Genomic DNA, 26,695 nt, shown 5'->3' with positions numbered 1-26,695 from the left:
CCAACAATGTCCATGTTCCACAAGTGACTAAAGATAAAAAGGAGTTCCTAATTTTAATCAGATTAATGTGCAGCAAATAAGCCAGAAAGGGGGAAACTAAAGGTCAAATACCTGTTGCCAAGAAACAGGCCATTTTAACAAAACTTTGGGAGGATAAAAGTTAATTTCTTTCAGTCATAGAATGACACAGGAAACAAGTCAAACTTAAAGGAATTAAGGTGAGAATTCCCATTTGGAGCATATCCAGACAATGTTTGTCATTGATGAAAGCAGTTTTGGCTAAAATAATAAATTTATGCAAGGAGACTGAACGAAGTCAACCTTGAAATGATACCGCAAGAATTTAGCAGAATGCACATGTGATAACACAGAGTGCTGAAGGGAGAGGCAGAGAAAGAGCTTGGCGGAGGAAAAAAAAGTAGATGGATTTACTCGAGCAGGAGAACATGGTACAGTTTGCTGGGAGAGTTACGTGTATAGATGCAAAAATGGGTGGAAGGGGCAGCAATAGGAGCATAAGCTGGAGTCAGAAAGAGAAAACGTGTGCTCAACTTCAAGATAGTATCCATTATATACAATCTATTTCTCCATTAGAAAGAAAGCAGGAAGCAACAATAGAGCGCCCTGCACTCTTACTGCATCACACACCTCCTTGGAACGGGGAATTAAAGTAAAAGGATATTGGAGCCTCATACTGGAGGAAAGCCACTTTACTTGAACTGACACAACTTTCATAATTCCCACGTTCTATTCTCAAAGGGGAGTCAAGCCTCACAGATTTGATCCAACTGCTACCTACATACAATGCTTCTTGTGTTAACCTTCCATCATGACAAATATAAATCTAGCATATGGCAAGGTGAATGTGAGAAGCAAGCATCACCCAAATGACCAAGCAGTTTCTGCAATTATGTAAGGGTTGCAGTGTTCTGATACCTTGTACTGGCAACAACATTGGCATTTGTTTCTCACCACATTTAAAAGAGTCATACAGTCATAGAGCTGTACAGCATGGAAACAGACCCTTCAGCTCAACTCATCCATGCCGAACAGACATCCAAAATTAATCTAGTCCCATTTGCCAGCAATTATGGCCATATCCCTCTAAACCCTTTGTTATGACAGGGAATGGCTAAACCCCTCTGATAATTAAACTAAAATACAAGCCCCAAATCTGTTATGACAGGAGTCAGGGTTTCCCTCCAATAATTAACGCCAAAACACCTAGAGAAGCTCATCTTTCCCCTCATAATCTATTAAAAGAGTGGTTGAAAGAAACAAAATCCCTGATCTCCACTTTACAAGTAACAAACCATTTATTTATTTAACCCAACGATGAACAAGTTATCAAAATTACTAACAAACCAACAATTCCCCCCTAGACTACTAACTACTCCCTAACTGGTCTAAATTCTACTAGAATGCTGTTTAAATAAAGACAAGTCCCACTAATATAAACCTAATTAATAAGAAACAATAAATTATAACTTAAATCTCTCCAAGTTCACACAGACTGCCTTCTGGAATACTGTCATTGCCAGTCTCTTCACAAAGACCTTTCTTCTGTTAATTATGCTTTTGGGAATGTTTTATCTCTAATTTTTTCAATGAGGACTTTGAGCTAAAATACCATGATACCTTTGATTAATGAAATGGGCTTTCTCTGAGAGCTGCATGGTGCTAACTCTGGCAAGTGGCCATTGTCCCTCTCTTTCTGATGACAGCAGTCTCTCCCTGATTTTCCAAATGCCCTCATCTTATATACCCATAATGACATAATCAAATTCTTATAATATGATTGGTTTCAAGCTGTCAACACCATCAGATTTAAATTCAATTGGCTTTCTAAATCTAGGTGCTTCATTTAAATTAATTGGCCAAATTCAAACTCGTCACAACATCAAAACAAGATTGCTGTTTTGCCTGCCACTTGTCTCACTTTTTGAGGCTCTCTGTACTGGCAACTTCAGCTGCTGCTCACAGACATACTTATTTTTTTAATTTCTAAGTACAGACAAAGCACAAATCTCTTAAAGGAACCACACATTTTAGCTTCCTGCCTTCCATCTCACAATTACTCTACCCAACTTCATAACACAATTCTTTTCATATACCCAGCCAGATGCCTCTTATATATCGAAATTATACCAGCCTCCACCACTTCCTCCAACAGCTCATTCCATACCCGCATCACCCTCTGTGAAAAAGTTGCCCTTAGGTCTCTTTTAAGTATTTCCTCCCTCACCTTAAACCGATGACCTCTAGTTTTGGACTCTGCTACCCTGGGGAAAATACTTTGTCTATTCACCCTATCCATGCCCCTCATGATTTTATTAACCTCTATAAGGTCACGCCTCAGCCTCCGACGCTCCAGGGAAAATAGCCCCAGTCTATTCAGCCTCTCCCTATAGCTCAAACCCTCCAACCCTGGCAATATCCTTGTAAATCCTTCCTGAACCCTTTCAAGTTTCACAAAATCCTTCCTATAGCAGGGAGACCAGAACTGAATGCAATATTCCAAAAGTGGCCTAACCAATGTCCTGTACAGCCACATCAAGACCTCCCAACTCCTATACTCAATACACTGAAAAATAAAGGCAAGCATATCAAATGCCTTCTTCACTATCATATCTACCTGCAACTCTACTTTCAAGGAACTATGAACCTGCACTCCAAGGTCTCTTTGTTCAGCAACATTCCCCGAGACATTACTATTAAGTGTATAAGTCCTGCCCTGATTGGCCTTCCTAAAATGCAGGACTTCACACTTATCTAAATTAAACTCCACCTGCCACTCCTTGGCCCACCAGCCTATCTGTTCAAGGTCCCATTGTACTCTGAGGTAACCTTCTTCACTATCCACTGGACTACCAATTTTAGTGTCATCTGCAAACTTACTAACCATAACTCCTATGTTCACATCCAAATCGTTTATATAAATGACAAAAAGCAGTGGACCCAGCACTGAGCCTTGTGGAACACCGCTGGTCACAGGCCTCCAGTCTGAAAAGCAACCCTCCATCACCCTCTGTCTCCTACCTTCAAGCCATTTCTGTATCCAAATTGCTAGTTCTCCCTGTATTCCATGTGATCTAACCTTGTTAACCAGTCTACCACGAGGAACCTTATCGAACACCTTACTGAAGTCCATATAGGTCATGTCCACCACTCTGTCTTCATCAATCCTCTTTGTTATATCATCAAAAAACTCAATTAAGTTAGTGAGACATGATTTATAATGCTCAAAGCCAAGTTAACTATCCCTAATCAGCCCCTGCCTTTCCAAGTACATGTAAATCCAGTCCCTCAGGATCCCCTCCAACAACTTGCCCCACTACTGATTTCAAGCTCACCATTCTATAGTTCCCTTTTTTGTTCCTCACCACCTTTCTTAAATAGTAGCACCACATTAGCCAACCTCCAGTCTTCCAACACCTCACCTGTGGCTATTGATGATACAAATATCTCAGCAAGGGGCCCAGCAATCACTTCTGTAGCTTCCCACAAAGTTCTAGGGTACACCTGATTAGGTCCCAGGGAATAATTCACCTTTATGCGTCTTAAGATGTCCAGCACTCCTCCTCTGTAATATGGACATTTTTCAAAATGTCGCTATGTATTTCCTCATGTTCTCTATCTTCTATATCCTTCTCCACAGTAAACACTAATGCAAAATACTCCTTTAGTATCTCCCCCATCTCCTGCGATTCCACACATAGGCAGTCTTACTAATCTTTAAGGGGCCCTATTCTCTTCCTAGTTACCTTTTGTCCTCAATGTATTTGTAGAACCCCTTTTGATTCTCCTTAATATTATTTGCCGAAGCTATCTCATGTCCTCTTTTTCCCATCCTGATTTCCCTCTTAAGTATACTCCTACTGCTTTTATACTCTTCTAGGGATTCACTCGATCTCTGCTTCCTTCATTTTCTTGACCAAAATCTCAATTTCCCTAGTTATCAGCATTCCCTACACCTACCAGCCTTGCCCTTAACCCTAACAGGAACATACTGTCTCTGGACTCTCATTATTCTCCTATTTTCAGCCTTGTAAAACCAGCTCTGGTGTTAATTCAGCATTTGCTTTCCTTACCAGCTCCTATTCAAATAGGATAAAATGTCAATGGTATAAAGGAAATTATTGGAAACCTGTTTTGTTTGCTCAGCTCCTTCACCAAGTTGAACATTTGTACAGTTAGACAATGACTAAGGCCTATCATTGTCCTTGTTGCCATGAGGCATGGAAAAGCAGTACCAGTGAAGATAACTGATAACAATCAGAACCACAGTTTCCAATTGCATATCAAATAAAATGCTGTAATTTAGTGAACTGGTTTTAATGAAGTAATATATCACAAGAACTAAACTCAAGCATTGGATAAAACCAGATAAACAAAGCCAAAGATTGAATTAAAATGTGCAGTAAATATACCAGCCTCTGTGGAGAGAAAAACAAATGTAATGGTTGGTATTGGATGGAGGTGATGGAAGGTTTTGTCTGTTGGCTGGACAATTAGCGAGAACTTCATCAGACATTGTTGTATGTGTGGCTAAACCAAGTCTGCAGTTCATGTGGTTAGTTTGCCACTATCATTCTCTTTATGTGTAGGAATCTATAGAGCTTGCTTGGTTCAGTATAGTAGAGGAAAACTATGTCCTGGTCTAACCAGGAGAGGCCCTAGTATTGGACAAGATGTAGTTTATTGCATCTTACAGGATACATGGATATGATAGACATTGTCACAAAGACTAAGAGGAAGACCTGTATGTTTGGTCTTACTGTTCTTACTCCTAAGCTGTTCTGCCAACAAGTACAAATGGCATCAGTACTGCAGATAGTGCTTAAGGCACTACTTAGTATTAATCTTTTCAGACCCTTTCAGACCCATATACAACAGATACGTACTCAAAACAAAGAAGGCCACTTCAGCAGGTGGCAGTTTTCAATGAAAAGAAATGGACATTTAAAATGCAACATAGCACAAAATACACGAAAGGCTACAAATTTAAATAGGTCCTACACCAAATCTAGTAATATTTGCATTGCTTTTTCTCCTGCAATTCTATACAACCAACTTACATGAATTCGGTGCAGCAAAATATAGTTGACTGTCCTTTGTGCTTGGGTATCTTATAAGGTCAGCATCACCTTTTTAAGTTTTAGTTTGCAAACTTTTTATTTATGTGGTATATTGCTTTAGCTGCATTTTTATTAACATCTTAAGTATTATTGCTGCCTCCAGCTGCCCACTTGTCTTCCAGCAAGCATAGTAGTGGGATGAGAATTCTATTGGGATTCCAATAGCACTTCTAAACCCAAAGAAGGAAAAACCGTTCTTGATGGAATAATGACTTTCTCATGCATTATGCATGTATATCCTTACTCCTGAATTCAATATTAATTCACCAAGTTCACCAATACAGGGCACACCACAGGAGATCTGGCTTTAGCATTTACTTTCTAAAGGGCCTGTTGCATGTAGTTTTGCTATCTTCTGAAGGCTTGTGCACATCTTGTAGCATAGGGACAAATTCTTCAGTGCCATGACTGTGATACATACCAAACAGTTAATGGGTTGTTCACAGGTGTAGCAAGTAATTGCTGAGGCCTTGTTTCTAGTTGGAAATATTTCATTGCTTTCCCTGTCAAAAGGAAACAACAGCTTAAAATGACACAGATGTTTGTCATGTTCCAAAATTCCCAAGAGGACAAAGAATGGCAACCAGTTGCTATACAAAATCATCAAATTTGGTCCCTATCCTTTGCAGCCAAAGAACTTCTTGCAAAGTGATAAATTACCCTATTTGTGGAAATTTCAACACCAACATCCCATAGCAGAGATGTTCAGATGTTCATCTTTCATATCTATAAGTGAGCATTCAGACTACTTGCAAAAATTCTCCGTGATGCAATATTTATCACACTGAAGGATTTAAGAAGTGATTGTGGGTAATTAGAACTGTTCATATCCTTGCACTTTGCTTATTTTCACTTTAAACTGTTTGTGGAAGCAAAGCAGTATATTAACTCTCTACATGAAGTCACAGAAATCAACTCTAAATTTGCCACTTTATTCAAACTGCCTCAACACTAAACAAGAACAAACATTTGCTATCTGAAAATGTTTACACTGAATGGAAAATAACATAGGTGAAAAATATTTTAAATTAGAATATTCTGTTCATGTCAAATTCTGTACAATAATAAAATCAGATCCCCCAAAAACAGACATCTGGAAAGAAACATTTCCCAGAAAACCAACTCCTTTTTAAAAATTTTTAAAAATATTTTCTCTTCCTCTTTGAAATCTCAACAAAACGGCTGTCCAACTTGATGTCTTGCTTAGATCTATTCTCACCAGCTAATCTGACAACCTTCTTTTTCAAACCAATAGCAACAACGCCCTACTTATTGCTGAATTAGGGATTGATTCAATTTCCTTTCAAGTGTATTCAAAGTCACCATTTGCTGTGCCTTATGGTTTGTCTCTTTCATAAGTTAGTAGATTTAAGCTTGCTAGCAGCCTGTCAGGGACTTTTATTTGAAATTTCTCTTTCATCCAACCCATATCCCTCGTGGTTTGTGACACACACGACCTCTTTCAATTACAAGACAACCCTTTCCAATATCAAGCCCAAACAGCACTGTTTACAATGAATATAGTATGCAATTGACCTGGTCAAAATGCCACATTCAGCTCAGCCACTTTATGCAGGACTGTCTTATTGGTTGCCCAGTAGTTCTACGTAGTGAAGAAGATTCATAATGGACTGGAAACATTCATCATCATTGGCTGTCCCTCGCAGATGAAGATGACTCTCTTCCACTCTCAGGGTGAGCCTGTAGATGGCTGTGCAAACTAATGCAGCTTCCGCAAACTCTGATACACTTGGGGCAGAAAGTGATCATGGGATGGGGTAGGTGGGCATTGGTGTGACAGTGCATTCCTACCTCTGTTTTCACCTGGAGACATTCATTCTGTATTTCTCTCCACAGATGTTGCAAGACCTGTTGGGTTTTTCCAGCATTTTCTGCATATGTTCCACTTAGTGTGTTTTGTTACAATCAGAATTCTGTTCAGGAGTGGTTTAAAATGCAAATTAGGATCCCATGTATGCTGGGAGACCACAAGTCGCATTTATTAATGAGTATGCTTTTGAAATTAAAAGTATTTACATTTGACTTACATACTTTATCTACTGTTAAATGAGGGAAATAGATAGGAACAGAGCATGGAATGGTGTTCCATTTTACACCTTCACCCTGAGCTTTTCCAATAATCATGAAGAGTTAAAATGCCCTCAATTATATATTTTATTCATTCTTGGAATGTAGAAGTCATTGGCGTGGACCAGAATTTATTACCCATTTCTAGTTGTCCTTGAGAAGGTGGTGGTGAGCTGCCTTTTTGAGCTATTGCAGTCCATGTGGTGCAGGTAGACCCACAGTACTATAAGGTCAGGATTTCCAGGATTTTGATCCAGCTATAGTGAAGGAACAGTGATACATTTCCAAGTCAGGATGGTGTGTGACTTGAAGCAGAACTTGCAGGTGGCGCTGTTCCCATTGTATCTGCTCCCTTGTCCTTCTACGTGGTATAGAGTTTGAAAGGTGCTGTCAAAGAAGTCTGAGTGAGTTTCTGCAGTGCATCATGCAGATGGGACACATTGCTTTCACTTATATATGACCCATGCTGCTTGACAAAAGGAGCAAGAAATGACTGAGAATGCCAAGCGTGTGACGATACTGAATTGTAACTGGGTCATAATATGATCATAGCTCAGGACTGCTCACTCTATGTTTATTCCTGACTAACTTCTGCATAGCAAGTATCTGAGAGCTTACATGAACATGTTTAGCCAACAAAAAACAACAAGAAAAATTTTTTCACAAACAACTATGTTATTTGAAGAAAATATCTTTCAAGGCATTTATTTGTGTGAATCTGGGCTCCCATTAGAGTCAAAATGCACAGCCAGGTGATAAAGCGAATCTACAATTCTTATAACAGTATGAGTAATATTATTATAGATTTATGTGATTACATTTGCAGTTGAGTATGGTTACAAATCCAAAGAGAAAGCAAATGTCAGCCGATAAAGTATGGAAGTCAAATTTATAATGCCACTGCTGTTAATTTCAAGCATATTTAATGTGTTGGATTTATAAAATGAACTGAAATTAAAGGTCACAAAAAAGCATCAAATATTCTGTAAGGCACTTTTCATTCAGCATGTGACAGGAAAATCCTAGTTGACTTGCATTGGATTACAGCTTGTGTCTGGACATGATTTATGCATACCTACACTTCTTAGATATTATTCATTTATATTAATGTTTTGCAAGCAGCGTTATTCTGCATGTAAAACATTGTCTTTTTAAATGAATAAGAACATGTCATTGCAAAAAGTGAAAGGAAAAGGAAAAAGAAAAGATATTACTGAATTTCACAAATATGGTAAAAATGTGATTCCAAACGCACAATATTTAACATAACAAACAGAAAAGCAGAAAATAGTGAGAGGATTCGAGTACAGGATTCATGTCCAGGAACAGGGATGTCTTGTTGCAATTGTTCAGGGCCATAGTGACTCCATACCTGGAGTATTGTGCGTAGTTTTGAGTTCCATATCTGAGGCAGATTATTCTAACGATGGAGGGAGTGCAGGGAAGGTTTATCAGACTGATATGTGGGATGGCAGGACTGACGTATGAAGAGACACTGGGTTGGCTAGCACTTTATTCACTTTAATTTAGAAGAATGGGGGGTTATCTCATTTATAGTGATAAACTCTAACAAGACTAGAAAGGGTAAATGCAGAAAGGATGTTCTGGTCATCAGGGAGTCCAAAACCAGGGGTCACAAAGAGCAAAGATCGAAGAACAGTGCAGCACAGGAATAGGACCTTCTGCTCATCAAGACCGCACCGACACATGACACCTTTCTGAACTAAAAAAACTTTTGCCTCTACATGGTCCATATCCCTCTATTCCCTGCTTAATTACATAACTGTCAAGATGCCTCTTAAATGTTGCTATTGTATCTGCTTCTACCACCTCATCTGACAGCGCATTCCAGGTGCTTTTCCACCCGTATGTAAAAAATGTGCCTCTCACATCTCCTTTAAACTCTCCCCCTTTTACCTTAAACCTATGCCCCCTAATAATTGACATTTCTGCCCTGGGAAAAAGACTCCAACTATCCATTCTATCCATGCCTCTCATAATTTTGTAAATTTCTATCAGGTCGCCCATTATCCTCCAACGTTCAAATGAAAACAAACCAAGTTTTTCCATTATCTTCTCAATCTTTTCTGTACCGTCTCCAAAGCCTCCACATCCTTCTGGTAGTGTGGCATCCAGAATCACCTGACCATGACTTACCAAACAGGAGCCCTTCTGTCCAAGATGTCACTTTTGAACTTGTGATATTCCAAATGTGGCCTAACTAAAGTCCTATACAGCGGCAACATGACTCACCAATTTTTATACTCTATACCCCAACCGACAAAGGCAAGCATACCATTTGCCTTCTTGGCCACCTTATCCACTTGTGTTGCCACTTTCAGGGAACTGTGGACCTGTATGCTTCGTTCCCTCTGTATGTTAATGCTTCTCAGGGTTATGCCATTTACTGTCTACTTCCCTCCTGCATTAGACTTTCCAAAATGCATCATCTCACATTTGTCCAGATTAAACTCCATCTGCTATTTCTCTGCCCAAGTCTCCAGTCTGTCCACATCCTGACGGATCCTCTGGCAATCTTCTTCACTGTCACTTCTCCAACCTTTGTGTCATCTGCAAATTTACTAATTGGGCCACCTGCATTCTCCTCCAAATCATTTACATATATTACAAACAACAGGGATTCCAGCACTGATCCCTGCCAGAAATCATTGGTTACAGAAGTTCAGTCAGAAAAACACCATTCCACCAAATTCTCTGTCTTCTATGGCCATGCCAGTTCCATATCTATGTTACCAGCTCACCGCAGATCCCATGTGATTTCACCTTCTATATCAGCCTGCCATGAAGGATTTGTCAAAGGCCTTGCTAAAGTCCATGTAGACAACATCCATCACTCTACTCTCATCAATTATCTTTGTCACTTCCTCAAAAAACTCAATCAAGTTTGTGAGACATGAGCTCTCTCTTACAAAACCATGCTGACTATTGCTTAAGTCCATAGTGTTCCAAATGTGGTTAAATCCTGTCCCTAAGAATCCTCTTCAATAATTTCCCTACTACTGATGTAAATTTCACTGGCCTGTAATTTCACAGATTATCCCTGTTGCCCTTCTTAAACAAAGGAACAATGTTGGCCATTCTCCAGTCATCTGGGACCGCTCCTGTGACTAAACAGGATACAAAGATTTTGTATAAAGCCCCAACAATTTCTTCCTACTCCTCCCTCTGCATTCTGTGATAGATCCCTTCAGGTCCTGGGGACTTGTCCACCTTAATGCTTTCCAAAATACCCAACACCTATTCCTTTTTTATATCGACATGCTGTAAAATATCAACATACCCCTCTCTAGATTCATCATCCACCATGTCCTTCTCCTTTGAGAGCACCTGTACAAGGTGTTTGTTAAGGACCTCACCCACTTCCTCCAGTTCCACGCATAAATTCCCTCCTATGTCCTGGAGTGGACCTATCCTTTCCCTAGATAGCCTCTTGCTCTTTAGATATAAATAAAACACCTTGGGATTTTCCTTAATTCTGTTTGTCAATGAATTTGGGATTTTCCTTAATCCTGTTTGCCAAGGAGATTTTAGCCCTCCTAACTCCTTGTTTAAGTTCTTTCCTGCTTTCTTTATATTCTGTCTGTTTTCTGTTTCCGAGACCTGAATTAGGCCTTCTTTCTCTTTTTGACTAATTTCTCAATTTCTCTTGTCTTCCAAGGTTCCCGAATCCTGCCATCTTTATCCTTAATTTTCAAAGGAACATGCTGGTCCTGGACTCTAATCAACTGGCCTTTAAACAATTCCCACATGACAGATGTGGAATTTATCCTTAAACAGCCACACCCAATCTTCATTCCCCAGTTCCTGTTTAATATTGTGGTTGTTAGCCTTCCTCCAATTTAGTATTTTCACTCGAGGACTCCTCTTATCCTTATCCATAATTAACTTAAAATTATGGATTTATAGTCACTGTTCCCAAAATGCTTCTCCACTGAAACTTCGATCACCTGGCTGGGCTCATTTCCCAATGCCTGGTCTAGTATGGCCCCTTCTTGAATTGGACTATTTATATATTAATTCAAAAACTGTCCTGGACACACATAACAAATCCAACACCCGCCATTCCCCCAAACCAGTCCCAGTCAATACAGGGGAAGTTAAAATCATCCACCAGAACAACACCACTGCTTTTACATTTTTCCATAATCTGTCCACATATCTGTTCCTCCATCTCTTGCTCGCTGTTGGGAGGCTTACAGTACAATCCATCAAAGTGATTGCCCCCTTTCTATTCCTGACCTCTACCCATATGGCCTCACTGAATGATCCCTCCAAGGTGTCCTCCCTCATTACAGCTGTAAGATTCTCCCTAATCAGTAATACAACTCCCCTAACCCTTTTACATCCCACACTATCCCACCTGAAACATCTAAATCCTGGAACATTAAGTTGCCAGTTTTGTCGCTCTCTCAACCAAGTGGCTGTAATAGCTAGAACATCATAGTTATATGTATTAATCCAAGCTCTAAGTTCATCTGCCTTACCCATCATACTCCTCACATTAAAACTAATAGACTTCAGATTGCCAGTCCCACCGTGTTCAGTAATCTCCCTTTGTTTGTTCTTCCTCTTAATCTGACTGGACTTAGTCTCAGACTCCTCCTTTGGTCCTTTTACTTGTTGACCTCCTGCTCTGGTTCCCAACCCCCTGACACATTGGTTTGAACCCTCCCAAGTGACATTAGCAAGTTTGCCGTCAGGATACTGGCATCCCTCCAGTTTAGGTGAAACCCGTCCTTCTTGTACAAGTCCCACCTGTCCTGGAAGGCATCCCAATGATACACATGCCTGAAGCCCTCCCTCCTGCACCAGCTCTTTAGGCACATATTTAACTGGACTTTCTTCCTATTCCTAGCCTCACTGGCAAATAGCAGAGGAAGTAGTCTCATGAATGCAACCTAGAGGACTTGCTTTTCAACTTCCTACCTGACTCCCTGAACTCACTTTGCAGGACCTTGACACTCTTCCTGCTTCTGTCCTTAGTACCTATGTGTGCCATGACCTCTGGCTGCTCACCCTCCCTTTTGAGAATGTCCTGAATTTCCTGAAATATCCTGGACCCAGCCATGAGGGAAGCAACACACCATCTTTTGTGGACAGAGAAATGCCTTAACTGTGTCCCTGACTACAGAGTCCCCCTACTGCACTTTGACCCTTCCTGATGTACAACAGAGCCATCTATCTGCCTGAACCTTGGGTGTGTCTTTAAAACTCCTCTCTATGACGCTTTCTGCCTCCTGCATGCTCCTCAATGTGTCCAGCTGCTGCTCCAACTGATCCATGCGGCCTGAAAAGGAGCTGCAATTAGACACCCTTTTGTCAGGGGCATTGAAACTGTCTCTAATTTCTCACATGCAACAGGAGAAGCACGCTACCACTGACTGCCATTTGAACCCTCTAGCAGCTATTTAATTGAAAATAAATTTCTATTAAATTAATTTACAGCTAACTAGATAGTCCCTAGAGTTAATTCTCACTAAATAAACACTAAATACTCTATTCTTCAAAGAACAGTCTCGGTACTGCTCTCAATCCCCTGTACTACCACTAGCCTCAATCCCACTGCTCCTAAAACCTTATGGGGATGAAAAGGTGAATGAAAATTGAAGGTGAAGTATAAAGAATCACCTGACCATGACTTACCAAACAGGAGCCCTTCTGTCCAAGATGTCACTTTTGAACTTGTGAGATGAGAAAGTGCAGCTCTCCATGTAACAGATCAAGATAAGGCTGCCACTGAAAACTTTGTGGTCATGGTGACAGTCTAAGGATAAGGGATAGGCCATTTAGGACTGAGATGAGAAGAAATTCCTTCGCTCAGACAGTGGCGAGTCTATGCGATTCTGTGTGACAGAAAGTGATTGAGGTCAAAACTTTGAATATTTTCAAGAAGTCAGATATAGCTCTTAGTGTTAAAGAATTGTAGGGTATGGGGAGAAAGTGGAACAGAGTACTGAGTTGGATGGTCAGCCATGATCGTATTGAATAATGGAACAGGCTCAAAGCCTTGGATAACCTACTCTTGTTCCTATTTTATAGGTTTCTACATAAAATGTGGGCATACACAGCAGATGTGGCGGCAACTGTAGAGAGAAAAAGAGAGGTAATGTTTCAGGTCTGTGGTCTTTTATCAGATGCTGTCCATGACTTACTGAGCATTCCTGCTTTTATTTCAGTTTTTCAGCGCCCTCAGAATTGTACCTTTGTGATAATATTTCAGGTGTGCTCCTCACAGCCAGCCCCATTTCTTAATTCTGGCTACATTGGTTACTCATTCTTGTATGTTACTAAGATTGGAGAAGGGCTTTGCCAAAACAGAGTCTCACACTAAGGGCGAAAACAAAAACATTTATTTCTCTGTCTCTCTCTTCATTAAGAGACTAATCCTGACTTCAGAAGTCAGTGACCCTGAAGTAGAAAAAGGTACTTAAACATCAGGTTGCAATTAAAGAAAGAGAAAGAAAGAAAAATTCTCCAGTCAACTAGGAACGACCCAAAGGTTAAGTAATATTTGAGGAGAGGGGCTATGATGGCTGGGGGCTGGAAGAATGTTTAATGGTTTATTATTTCTTTGGAAGTTTTGGGCACAGTGCTGGAACCCTGAGGTAGGCCTTCCATCCAGTTAACCTCTGCATCTGGCATCGTCTTCACTGCTTGTGGTGTCGTCTGCCCCATTGTTTGATACAATCAACAGCTCAGACTGATAATATGACAACAGGATCGGACATTTTTCAAAGTTGAGGTCACAGAAGCGAGAATTGTCTGCATTACCCGTGCCCATGACAAAAACCTAGACACTGGAATGACCTCCTGTTCTGCAATCACATGGTCAGCTACTAAAATGGCCTCAGAGCACTAAGTGACAGAAATGAGTACAGTCTGCCAGCTAGGCCCACAACTCAAGAAAACATTTTTAAAAACAAGCATATTCCAATCAGCCAAAATGCCAATTAATTTAACTTCTTGACTTGAGCCAAGTCTCTCAAACAACAACTTAAAAGGACACAAGTCTACCTCCGCTCAATAATAAACTGGTTATTAAACAGCAAATATCCGAATCACTACAAAGACCATTGAGACATTTGCTACTTTTGCTTTTTGCATTTACCTCCTATAATCATACTGCAGAAATTAGAGGGCGCAAGCCAGAAGTAACTTTCTAAAAAGTGAATTGTAACAATACCAAGTGGGTCCTGATCTGGAACCTGAAATGTAGAAGGAACTTGCTGACAGCTAAGAATCCACAAACAGGTCCAGAATCTAGACTTCTCGGGCTACTTTTAACTTGTGACTTCATGGCCAGTCCATGAATTAAAAATTATAATTGTGAGATTACCCATGAAGGATATACTAATACAACCATAACTTAATTGTTGAGATTTGCTTTACCTCCTACTGTCAAATATGTGGAATTCACATTCTAATAAGTTAGAATCATTATACAATCACAGGCTTACCTTCCATTGGTCCTAAAAGTGATTAAAGAGTAAGCAGAAACACAACTACTTCAGTAGCCAGAACATATTTTCCAGTTTGCACTAGGTTAAGCATGGCCAGTTTTGTGGAAATGCAAATTATCTTCCCTTCTAGAGATCACACACATTGCAAATAATTTAAAGAGCAAAGCAGAATTTATTCCATGAAGTAAGACTGACCTCTAATGGCTATTTTGATAAAGTCATGATGTATAATTACTGCAGGGACTGCAACGTTTTCCTAATAGGTCTGATGATCTCAGTCAGCCAACTTAGAAATTAATGACAATGAGGAGTGACAGTGTCATGAACTGGACATCTGCTATGCTTGACAACTGTAAATTTCTACTGAAATGGCAAATGCATGCTTATTTCTCAACCTACATGAAAGTTTCAAATTTCATGAATGAACACCTCTAATAACCACACCAAGAGCTCTGGCAGACAAGGCAGAGGCATCCAACTGATATAAGTAATGTCATACAAGTAGCAGTCATGCCAGGCAGTGACCATCTGCAATAAGAGAACAATCTAACCATCTTGCTTTAAGTGTATCATCATTGCCATTGCTGAGTACCCCATCATAAACATTACCATTAACCAGAAGCTAAACTGGAACAATCATTTAAATATTGTGGCTACAATAGCAGGTCAGAGGTTGGGAATTCAGTAGCGTGTAACTCAGCTCCTCACTCTGCCAGCATTTCCATCATCAACACAGCACAAGCCAGGAGTATGATAAAATACCGTCCAGTTGCCTGTAAGTGTGTCACTCCAACAAAACCTAAAAAATTCAAAGCCATCCAGGACAAAGCAGCTAGCACGATTGGCATCCTACCCACTATCTTCTACAGCTACTCCATCCCCAGCATGCTCCTTTAGCAGCATTTTCTAAACCTGTGATTTTTCCTACCTGGAGCTGCCGGTACATGGACCACCACCACCTACAAATGACCCACCAAGCTAATCTAAAGTAAATTTTGACTCCCTCTACCAAATAGAAATTGAGTAGAATTTACTACTCTATTCCCACGCTGGTTTAACGTTGTTATTAACTTCTGCCAATGACTGAGATGTTCATCTGATCCATATCCTTGTCATATTGTTTTTATTAAAACAATAAAACTTTAAAATCTTTTTTCATAAAAGGAGGAATTATGTTGAATATATTGCAAACCATGGAATTGTGTAAGTTATGGCACTGACAGAGAATATTTGAGCGCATTGCATCCGATCTGGTGATAGCTGTCCATTTGAAGCCATATAACATATCCTCTGCTTTTAACCGTTTCTCTCCACATTGTTTTAATAATTTCCTATCCATTTTAAATTATGTTCTGGTCTGATCTTCAGAAGTTAGTAGTGGTGAAACATTCCATTTTCTAAAACCTCATTCTAAAAACAATTCTTCTAAGTTCTGTCTCCATTCTCTTGCTGATACTAAGCCTCTCAATCATATTTGAACTTTTCAGTTCCAATGAGAATGCCCAAAGTTTCATTGTTGATTTATTATCTCATTGCCAGTAACGTTTTAATGGATTCATATATCCCTTTGATCGTCCTTATTGCATTCTAGAATTGTACCTAAATTTCAAATTGTAACTTAAACATGGGGGTGGATTCTGGTTGGAGCAGAACAGCTCAAGTCCTTTGCCATTCAGCTTTTTTAAAAAAATTATGCCATGATCACTGGAAATGTAAGTTTATAATGATGTGATGAGGACAATAAAGCATCCAAGACCTTAATGTACAGTAGAACTAACAGTTTATCTCCCTTAACCAAGGGGTTCTTCTAGCACAGGGGTAGTGTCCTGATCTCTGAGCCAAGGGTTCAAATCCTATCTGCATGTGTGATAGTCTAATTAAAATAACTATCTCCTTAACCAGTGAGATTTAAGGCTGGAAGAATGAAAAGGAGCAGGGTGAAATAATATCAAAACAGGTATATAAAGAGAGGGGAAGTAAAATTTGTGAGCAAGGGGGAGATGATGACAAACATTAAAAAACTTAAAATTTACAACAAGAGGAATGAGATTGAACATGTTGGATTGCTCCATTATAGGGTGAGATGTTGATTGACATTAGGTTAACAATTATCCTATAGCTTAACAAAATACTTAGAGTGCTACTTATAAGCTTTAATTTTCTTAGGTGAGTTTAACAGGCAATTAATGTACAAATCTAGAAAGTTCTCAAAAATAACTGGGAGGCCAACAGTGAGTTTTTTTAATGTGAAACAAACAGCAAAGGAATGTAAATGAACCCGAGAGTTACGATGGTTCGCAACTTCAATCCCCTAAATTTACGGGGCAATGTGTACATTAATAACAGCCACCAAGAGCACGCAGTAAGATCTCACAAACAGTAATGTAATAATCATCAGAAAACCTGTGTTATTTTAAGGAGATTGTTAAGAATTCATAAAGAGGGTGTATGAGAAAGGCTGGCTCAACTTTAACTTGGTAAACCACCAAGACTGGATTTGATGCATCCATAGATACTGACAAAATTAGTCATGAAAACTTTGGAAACAGTAACATAAACAACTGATCCACTTTACATTCAAGGACGGTGCAAGAAAACTGGAGAATTGCAAGTAATAAACATTTGTTCAAAAGATGGTGAAATGGAAACCGAGCAACTACAGGCTAGTCAGTTTAACCTCCATGATAGGGAAACTTCTCGAAAAATGGCACAGGATAAATTAACAGTCAATTAGAGTCATAGAGATATACAGCATGGAAACAGACCCTTCGGTCCAACTCGTCCATGCTGACCAGATATCCTATGTAAATCTAGTCCCGTTTGGCAGCATTTGGCCCATATCCCTCTAAACCCTTCCTATTCACATACCCATCCAGGTACCTTTGAAATGTTGTAATTGTACCAGCCTCTGCCACTTCCTCCAGCAGCTCATTCCATACACACACTAACCTTCGTGTGAAAATATTGCCCCTTAAGTCCCTTTTAAATATTTCCCCTCGTACCTTAAACCTATGCCTTCTAGTTTTGGACTCCACCACCCCGGGTAAAAGACCTTGCTTAATTACCCTATCCATGCCCCTCATGATTTTATAAACTTCTATAAGATCACTCGTCAGCCTCTGATGTTGCAGAGAAAATAGCCCCAGCCTATTCAGCCTCTCTCTATAGCTCAAACCCTCCAACCCTGGCAAACATCCTTGTAAATCTTTTCTGAACTCTTTCAAGTTTTACAAAATCCTTCCTATAGGAGGGAGAAAAGAATTGCACACAATATTCCAAAAGTGGCCTAATCAATGTCCTGTACAGCCGCAACATGACCTCCCAACTCCTGTACTCAATGCACTGACCAATAAAGGCAAGCGTACCAAATGCCTTCTTTACTATCCTTTCTACCTGCAACTCCACTTACAAGGAACTATGAACTACACTCCAAGATCTCTTTACACAGCAACACTCCCCAGGACCTCACCGTTAAGTGTGTAAGTCCTGACCTGATTTGCCTTTCCAAAATGCAGCATCTCACATTTATCTAAATTAAACTCCATCTGCCACCCATTGGCCCATCTGATCAAGATCCCATTGTACTTTGAGGTAACTTTCTTCACTGTCCACTACACCTCCAATTTTGGCATCTTCTGCAAACTTATTAACCAAATCTCCTACGTTCACACCCAAATCATTTATGTAAATGACAAAAAGCAGTGGACTCAGCACCGAGCCTTCTGGCACACCGCTGGTCACAGGCCTCTAGTCTGGAAAGCAACCCTCCACCACCACCCTCTGTCTTCCATTTTTGAGCCAGTTCTCTATCCGGATAGTTAGTTCTCCCTGCATTCCATGTGATCTAACCTTGCTAACCAGTCTATCACAAGGAACCTTGTCAAAAGCCTTACTGAAGTCCATATAGATATATCCACCGTTCTGTCCTCATCAATCCTCTTCATTACTTCTTCAAAAAACTCAACCAAGTTACTGAGACACGATTTCCCACACTCAAAGCCATGTTGACTTTCCCTAATCAGTCCTTCCCTTTCAAAATACATGTAAATCTTATCCCTCAGAATTCCCTCCAACAATTTGCCCCACCCCTGATGTCACGCTCACTGGTCTATAGTTCCCTGGCTTTTCCTTATCCCTTTGAATAGGGTGGATTAATTGAGGAAAACTAGCATGGGTTTATTAAAAGCAAAATTTATTTAACTAACTTGGAGTTTTTTGATAAGGTACAAAGGCAGCTGGTGAAGGTAATACAGTTGATGGTGTGGTTGTGGACTTCAAAAAGGCATATATTTGGTAAAGTGCCACATAAAAAATTTGCCAGCATAAGCGAAGCTTGTGGAGTTGAAGACAGCATGAATAAGAAGCTTGCTAAATGATAGCAAACAAATATGATCAGTAGTTAACAGTTTTTGAACTGAACGAAGATGTTTAGAGGGTTTCTCTTGAGGTTGATACTAAGACCACTCTTTTCCTTAATATATATTAATGACTGAAACTTAGGTGTGCAGAATATGATGTCAAAAACTTGCAGGTGACACAAAACATGGGGGTGTGGTGAACTTTGAGGAGGGTCATAACAGAATTAAAGAAAACACAGATGAATGTCATGGGCAAACATTTGGCAGATGAAAATTAATGCGACAACGTGTAAAGTGACACATTTGCTAATAGTGATGAGGAGAGGTGATATAAACTAAACAGCATAATTCTAAAGGGCGTACTCTAACAGAGGGATCTGGAGGCATGCATGCATAAGTCATTAAAGGTGGTAGGACTGGTTGGTAAAGTGGTTAAAAGGGCACACGGTCTAGGTTTTATTCATAAATGCATAGAGTACTAAAGCAAAAAAGTTATGATGAAACAAAAACAGAGATCGCTGGAAAATCTCAGCAGGTCTGGCAGCACCTGTGGAGAAAAATCAGTTAACATTTCGGGTCGAGTGACCTTACCTCAGAAAGTTATGAAGAATGTTTACAAAAACCTGATTTAGCATCAGCTAGAGTTTTGTGTCCAGTTCTGGGGTCCACACTTTGGAAAGAATGTGATGACTTTCGAGAGTGTGGAAAGAAAATTTACCAGATTTTATTTCATTGATGAGTGGCTGCAGTTACTTTGATAGATAGGTGAAGCTAAGGTGGTTCTCCTTGGACAAGATTAGGTTGAGAGGAGATCTAATGGAGATGTTCTAAATCACAAGTTCTTTAAAGAGTAAATAAACAGAGCCTTTCCCATTGGCAAAAGAATTGAGGACCAAAAGATGCTGTTTTAAGGTGATTGACAAATGTGCTTGTATCTCTGGAGTGAGCCTTGAATCTACAATCTTCTGACTCAGAGCAAGGGTGCCAACTGAGCCTTGCCTGACAGCTGTAATGTTTTCATGTTGTGGCACATGAAGCTGACACCTTGCCTGCTGCTTTGCTGTAAATTCACACAAGGACAGTTGTAGATTGGAAACTGGATTGACACTGTCTGTTCTTGAAAATGCTAACAGCTGTCTGCTTTGTATGACTAGAATGGAAAAGATTATGCACAAACGGAGGGAGCTAACAAGATGTGGCAACTGTATTGCTAATAGCTGGAATGGAGTCAATTGGCAGTTTGGACTAGAACCAGCTGGGAAGCTCCAAGCCACCTCAGTCAGGCTGATGTCCACTTAAATGCATTCTTCTTAATCCCCTTTTAGAAACAAACTCAACCACGTATTATTAAATTGGAGAGGGTTCAGCAGAGATTTACTAGGATGATGCTGGGACTGGAGGGTTTGAGTTATACGGTAAGGCTGGATAGGCTGGGACTTCTTTTCACCGGAACATAAGAGGTTGAGGGGGGAACCTTATAAAATCATGAGGGGCATAGATAAGGTGAACAGCAAAGGTCTTTTTCCCTAGGGTTCAAAACTAGGGGGCATATTTTTAAGATGAGAGGAGAAAGATTTTAAAGGGACCTGAAGGCAACTTTTTCACATAGAGGGTGGTTTGCTGGTGGAATAACCTGCCACAGGAAGTGGTAGATTTAGGTACAGCTACAAAATTTTAAAAGACATTAAATAGGTACAGGAATAGGAAAGGCTTGGAGGGGGATAGGCCAAACGCAGGCAAATGGGACTAATTTAGTTTGGGAAACTTGGTCGGCATGGACGAATGGGACTAAAGGATCTGTTTCCGTACTGTGTGACTCTATGACTCCTACCCTGACAGACTGTATATTCGCAATATTGCACATAGTGGAGCAACATTTAATATAATCGGCCTACTACTGAGAACAGGACATTGTGGACAATCACTGCATCTAAATAGGTAAACCCCACACCCAATCTTAAATGTATTGTGAAGCTGGAGGTGGTGCAGTGGGGAACAGAAACTTCTCCTGTGACCTCCTGTCACACTGACCGAACCAAAGCAACACTAGGGAAACCTTGCAGGAGAGATTGTCTCAGACTTACTGCCTTTCTTTGCCCACAACTGTTTCCTCCTAACCGCAGCCACAATGCATCAACCCTTTAAGAATCACTGGCTGTATTTAAGAAGGGTCAAAGATACCCAATTTCCTGTCCTCCACCCGTGAACAGAAGCATAACCTTGTAAGCGGTGTTGGTGTTGCTGCCTTGTACATCTGATGATAATGAGGGGGTCAGCTCCAAATTCATGTGATCCCAGCATCCAAGTGAACATACACTCATTTTCAGACACAATCTTATTTCTACCCCAATGCTTAAGACAGTGGCAGGAAAATGCGGTCTGTCCGTGCTCCCTGCACAACATGTTCACTATGTTAGCCATGGCTTTAAGGGAATATCCATTTCAAATACAAAAGGGTGGAAAATCTGAAGAAAAGTCATTTAACGCATATTCTATCATAGTCGGCTTCAAAATCAGCAATGCCTGAGGGCAGGAATCCATTTCTCTTGTTAGACTCTCAGCTGGAGACTGTTCTGTAACAGAGGGCTGTTCCAAAGCATGGAGGACTGTTGATCTATTTCAAAGATTTTTGTCCAACTGCAAAAAGAAGTTTGGATTTCTTCAATTACATAAAGGTTAAACATTGCCTAAAAACAGTTTGCAAGTTCAGCGGCAACTCAATCATTTGCTCAATTATATGGACAAAATTAGAACATCTATTTTTCCAATTTTATAGATACTTGAGCAAGGTAACATTCTTACTGTTTAAACAGTTCTCGGGAGGAGACTTATATTGACATTAGATAAAGGTCTGAGAAATCAATTTAGCATAATAGCACTGCATATACTTCATGGTTTGTATTCATTCATGGAATGTGGTCACAGCAAGCTAGCCAGCATTTAATTCCTATCCCTAATTGCATTACCCCTTAAACAGAAAAAATGCTGACTCTATTACACACCACACTGAATGATGAATGAATGAATTTTGCTCAGACTGAAGATCGAGTTTTGAGGAATTAACGGAACCTGGCAGATTTGCCTAGCGTAGAACTAAAGGAAGAAATTCTACAGTGTAACCCTCACAGTTAGGGATAGTTCTGGGATCAGAGGTCACCCCACTTGGCAAGTAAAGAGAAACGAACCCATTGGAAGCTAGGAGTACCACTGAACTGTTTGTGATAAGAACTGTAATTCCATGCAGAGTGCAACGTGAGAGAAGTAGAAAGGAACCAATTATTTCTATAAAGTATAAATAGCCTCCAAAGAAAAAAGTTTTATCAATAATGTTTTTAGTCATTATATACAGTAAAGGTTTTAAAACATGAAACTCTTTCAGCTGTTAACAGCAAGTATGATGGTTATTCATCTCTTCAGAGATTGTAACGATAATCAGCTAAATATTCAAACGTTCTCAAGTAAAAGAATCAATCAATCAGCATTGTGCCACAGCCGCACTAACCCTGGTATTAGAAAATAGATGGATATTAGTCACACCAGAAGCCCTCACTTAGGTTCTCGAGTAGATTTGTAGCTCGGGTTGTGGATGCTGTGGTTGGTTTGCTCGCTGAGCTGGTTCGTTAGTTTGCAGACATTTCATTACCCTGCTGGGTAACATCATCAGTGCAGCCTCCGATGAAGCGCTGTTGTGTTTTCCTGCTTGTTATTTAAACTCTGGGGTCCATTGGAGTCGATTACCTCATTTCTGGTTTTTCTTTGCAGTGGTGTATAAATAGGGTCCAATTCTACATGTTTATTGATGGCCTTCTTGGTAGAGAGCCAGGCTTCTAGAAATTCTTGTGCCTGTCTCTGTTGGGCCTGCCCTAGGATCCTGGTGTTGTCCCAATCGAACTGGTGGTTCTCCTTGTCTGTGTGTATGGAGATGAGTGAGTATTGTTTGTGTCTTTTTGTTGCTAGTTGGTGTTCATGTGTTCTCGTAGCCAGTTTCCTTTCTGTCTGTCCAATGTAATGTTTGTCACAGACCTTGCATGGAATCTTGCATATTACACTGGTTCTGTCCATAGTGGGTAAGGGGTCTTTAGTTGTTAGCAGTTGGCGTAGGGTTAATGTAGGTTTGTGCACTGCTCCGATGCCCAGTGGCCTTAGGAGTAACATACAAGATTCATGCAAGTGGGAAAATACAACAACGCTTCATCGGAGGCTGCACTGATGATGTTATGCGGCAGGATAACGAAACATCTGCAAACTAATGAACCAGCTCGGCGAGCAAACCAACCAAAGCCCTCACTTGCGCAGTAGGGAAACAGTGAGAGTGTGTCAGCATGGAGAAGATAGGCCGAATGGACCCTTCTGTGCTGTATCCTTTCTATGGTTCTATGTGTTCTTTGCCATATAAAGGAGCAAAGATCAAAGGAAAAGCATCTGTACATGAACTCCTCTACTTGTTTAATGGCTGACCAAAGGAACATTGGCAGAAAGCTGCAAACTAGTGGCCAGCTCCCTTTCCATTTTGCTCACACTTATTGCTTTATCAGGGTGTCAGAGAAAGGTCATTGAACAATTTGGAAAAAAACGTAATTCTGAACCTCACAAAAAGACACAAATTAATTATGCTTTTACCTTATCAATTGCAGTTAGCCTGCTCTCAAACAGGGACTTCTCATTATTGCTGATTACTTTTGTTACATCCTTATACTTGCAAACGATAGTAACTGAACTGGTCGCTAAAATTCTCATTCTGGATGTACTGCCATCACTGAAGACAGCCAGCGTGGTTCCTGACAATTGTATAATTAAAATTACAAGAAGCTGGCTAGCGTAGGTTCGGAAAAATTAAGGAAAATAATTTCATAGGTTTGAAGTTGGAAGACCTACCTCGTAAACAAGCACAGAATACAATGATTGATTTACTGTGACATGCAATTATTAAAGCAAGCTACTTTACATTGCTACAATAAAACAAAGAACAGCGGATGCTGGAGATCTGAAACAAAACCAGAAATTGCTGGAAAAATTCAGCAGGTCTGGCAGCATCCGTGGGAAGAAAGCAGAAGTCACATTTCAAATCCAGAGACTCTTCAGTAGAACTGTTAGCATCTCAGAAAATCTATTATTTATGCTGAAGCTGAAGTTGGGGGCCAGGGGATGAGGATGGAAGTGGAAATGGAAATGGGAGAGGTGAGTGGTTAGGTGGAGAGAGAGCCCAGAGTGAGATGAAAGGAGTAGGTGTACAAGGAGATTATGGATAGCAGGCCAAGACTGAAGAAACACTGAATAAGGGACAATAAGAGCTACGAGTAATAGAAAAGAGGTGAGCTGTACAGAATGCAACCCATACAGTGCGATAATGGGCCTGAGAATAAGTGACTGTCCTAAATGCGACCCATGTCATCACAGGACTGGGTTTGGAGTTGGGTAAAAAACGTGGAATCAGGCTTGTAAGTTATTGAACTCAATGTTGAGTCCTACAGGCTGCAGGGTCCCCAAGCGGAAAATGAGATGTTCTTCTCTGAGCTTGTGCTGAGGTTCAGTAGAACACTGCAGCAGACTTTTAACACAAACGTTGGCAAGAAAACATGGTGCTGCGTTGAAGTGGCAGGCCACTAGAAGCTCAGGGTTATTTTTGCACACAAAACATAGGTGTTCGGCAAATTGGTCACCCAACTGGTGTTCCGTCTCCCCAGCGTACAGGAGGTCACATCGTGAACAGTGAACACTGTAGACTAGGTTGAGAGAACTGCAGGTAAATTGATGCTTCACCTGGTAGGTGCATCTGGAGCCTTGGATAGTGAGGTTGGAGGAGGTAAATAGGCAGGTGTTACACCTTCTGCGATTGCATGGGAAGGTGCCGTTAGGAGATGTTGGCAGTTGAGGAGAAATGGACCAGGATGTGCTGGAGGGAACGGCTCCTGTATAATGTTGACAAGGGAGGGAAGGGGAATACGTGTCTGGTCTTGGCATCCATTTGGAGATGACAGAAATGGTGGCATACAATCCTCTGGATGCAGAGGCTGGTGGGGTGCTAAGTGAGGACCAGGGTAGGGGGTAGGTGGTGGGGGTTGGTCCTATCATGGTTGTGGGAGTGAAGGGAAGGAGTAAGGGCAGAAACTGGTCTCTATGCTGCAGGAATGGTGCTGTGAAATTTGAAAGGGTTCAGAGAAGATTTACAAGGATGTAGCTAGGGTTGAAGGATTTGAGCTATAGGGAGAGGCTGAATAGGCTGGGGCTATTTTCCCTGGAACATCAGAGGCTGACGAGTGACCTTGTAGAAGTTCATAGAATTATGGGGGGCATGGATAGAGTGAACAGTAAAAGGTCTTTCCCCCAGGGTAGGGGAGTCCAAAACTAGACAGCATAAGTTTAAGGTGAGAGGGGAAAGATATAAAAGGGATCTTAAGCAGCAATGTTTTCATGTAGACGGTGGTGCGTGTATGGATGAGCTGCCAGAGGAGATGGTGCAAGGTGGTACAATTACAACATTTAAAAGGCATCTGGATGGGTATAGAAGTAGGAAAGGTTTAGAGGGATATGGGCCAAATGCTGGCAAATAGGACCAGATTACTTTACGATATCTGGTTGGCATGGATGAGTTGGACTGAAGGGTCTGTTTTCATGCTGTACATCTTTAGGACTCTATGGCTAAAAATGGGAGATAGGTTGAGTGCTGCTTATTTGCTGTTGGCCTTTGTTTAGATATGTACAGAGTGGCCAAAATAGAATCTTCTGAACAAATTAATAACAATTCAAAAATTTTCAATTACTATGAGGTTGTTGACTTGCTCGCTGAGCTGGCTTGATTTTGTTCAGATATTTTGTCACCATGCTAGGTGACATCATCAGTGGAACCTCTGATGAAGCGATGTTATTCTACTTAATATCTGTACATTCAGACAACGAAGGCCATCAGTTTAACTGGGACAATGTAACCATAGTAGCCCAAGCCAAACATAGACACACACAGGAATTCCTAGAGGCATGGTTTTTCACCCATACTTCAATCAACAAACATATAGAATTGGACCCCATATATAAATCCATACAGATCAAAACCGGAAATGACAGTACTCACCAGAACGGACCGGACAGTATAAATTCAAAGCAGAGTAGAATAACATCACTTCATCGGAGGCTCCACTGATGATGTCACCTAGCATGGTGACAAAACGCCTGAAAAAAAAAAACAAGCCAGCTCGGTGAGCAAGTCAACAACCTCATTCACAACCCAAGCTATAGATCTTTGCCAAAATTTTCAATTACTATGTAAGTTTCTTCTCCTCCATCATTCAACATTTTATTCTCCCCTTCTCTCCATGGTTCTTCCCAAGACAAGGTTTTGTATTGCATGTCATTTAATGTTAAAAGAGCTGGCAATTTTGTAAGTGAATTAGTATAATAGACTAACTTTTAGTAGGTGTGCTTGTCATTAGGATTACAATCACGCATGCTAAAACTACAAAAGAGATAGCAGAGATATTATGATAGATTTAAAAAGATCATTAGAAAATGATATAGTGTCAGACGACAGCTAGTAACATTCTTCCATTTACAAAGGGAGACAGATCAAATCCAGACAACTATACAGTGTGCAGGGCTGGATGAACACAGCAGGCCAAGCAGCATCATAGGAGCA

The 26,695-nt window shown here is 40.4% G+C and overlaps 1 protein-coding gene across 1 annotated transcript in view; it reads right to left on the bottom strand.

Annotated features, from left to right (window-relative positions):
- Positions 1-16,889: 16,889 nt before the first annotated feature.
- The window catches only part of c26h11orf54 (chromosome 26 C11orf54 homolog), a 31,139-nt gene continuing 21,333 nt past the window's right edge, over positions 16,890-26,695 (bottom strand). Inside the window, exons 9-10 of the transcript XR_007264822.1 lie at positions 26,135-26,232; positions 16,890-21,702 (exon numbers count right to left, since the gene is read on the bottom strand). The gene's annotated coding sequence lies outside the window, so the exon portion shown is untranslated. The remainder of the gene's footprint in view (positions 21,703-26,134; positions 26,233-26,695) is intronic.

Source organism: Rhincodon typus, chromosome 26 (genome assembly GCF_021869965.1).
Source record: "Rhincodon typus isolate 14 chromosome 26, sRhiTyp1.1, whole genome shotgun sequence".
Lineage (NCBI taxonomy): Eukaryota > Metazoa > Chordata > Chondrichthyes > Orectolobiformes > Rhincodontidae > Rhincodon > Rhincodon typus.
The sequence above is the reverse complement of the archived record's forward strand: the minus strand, read 5'-3'. Positions and strand labels throughout refer to the sequence as shown.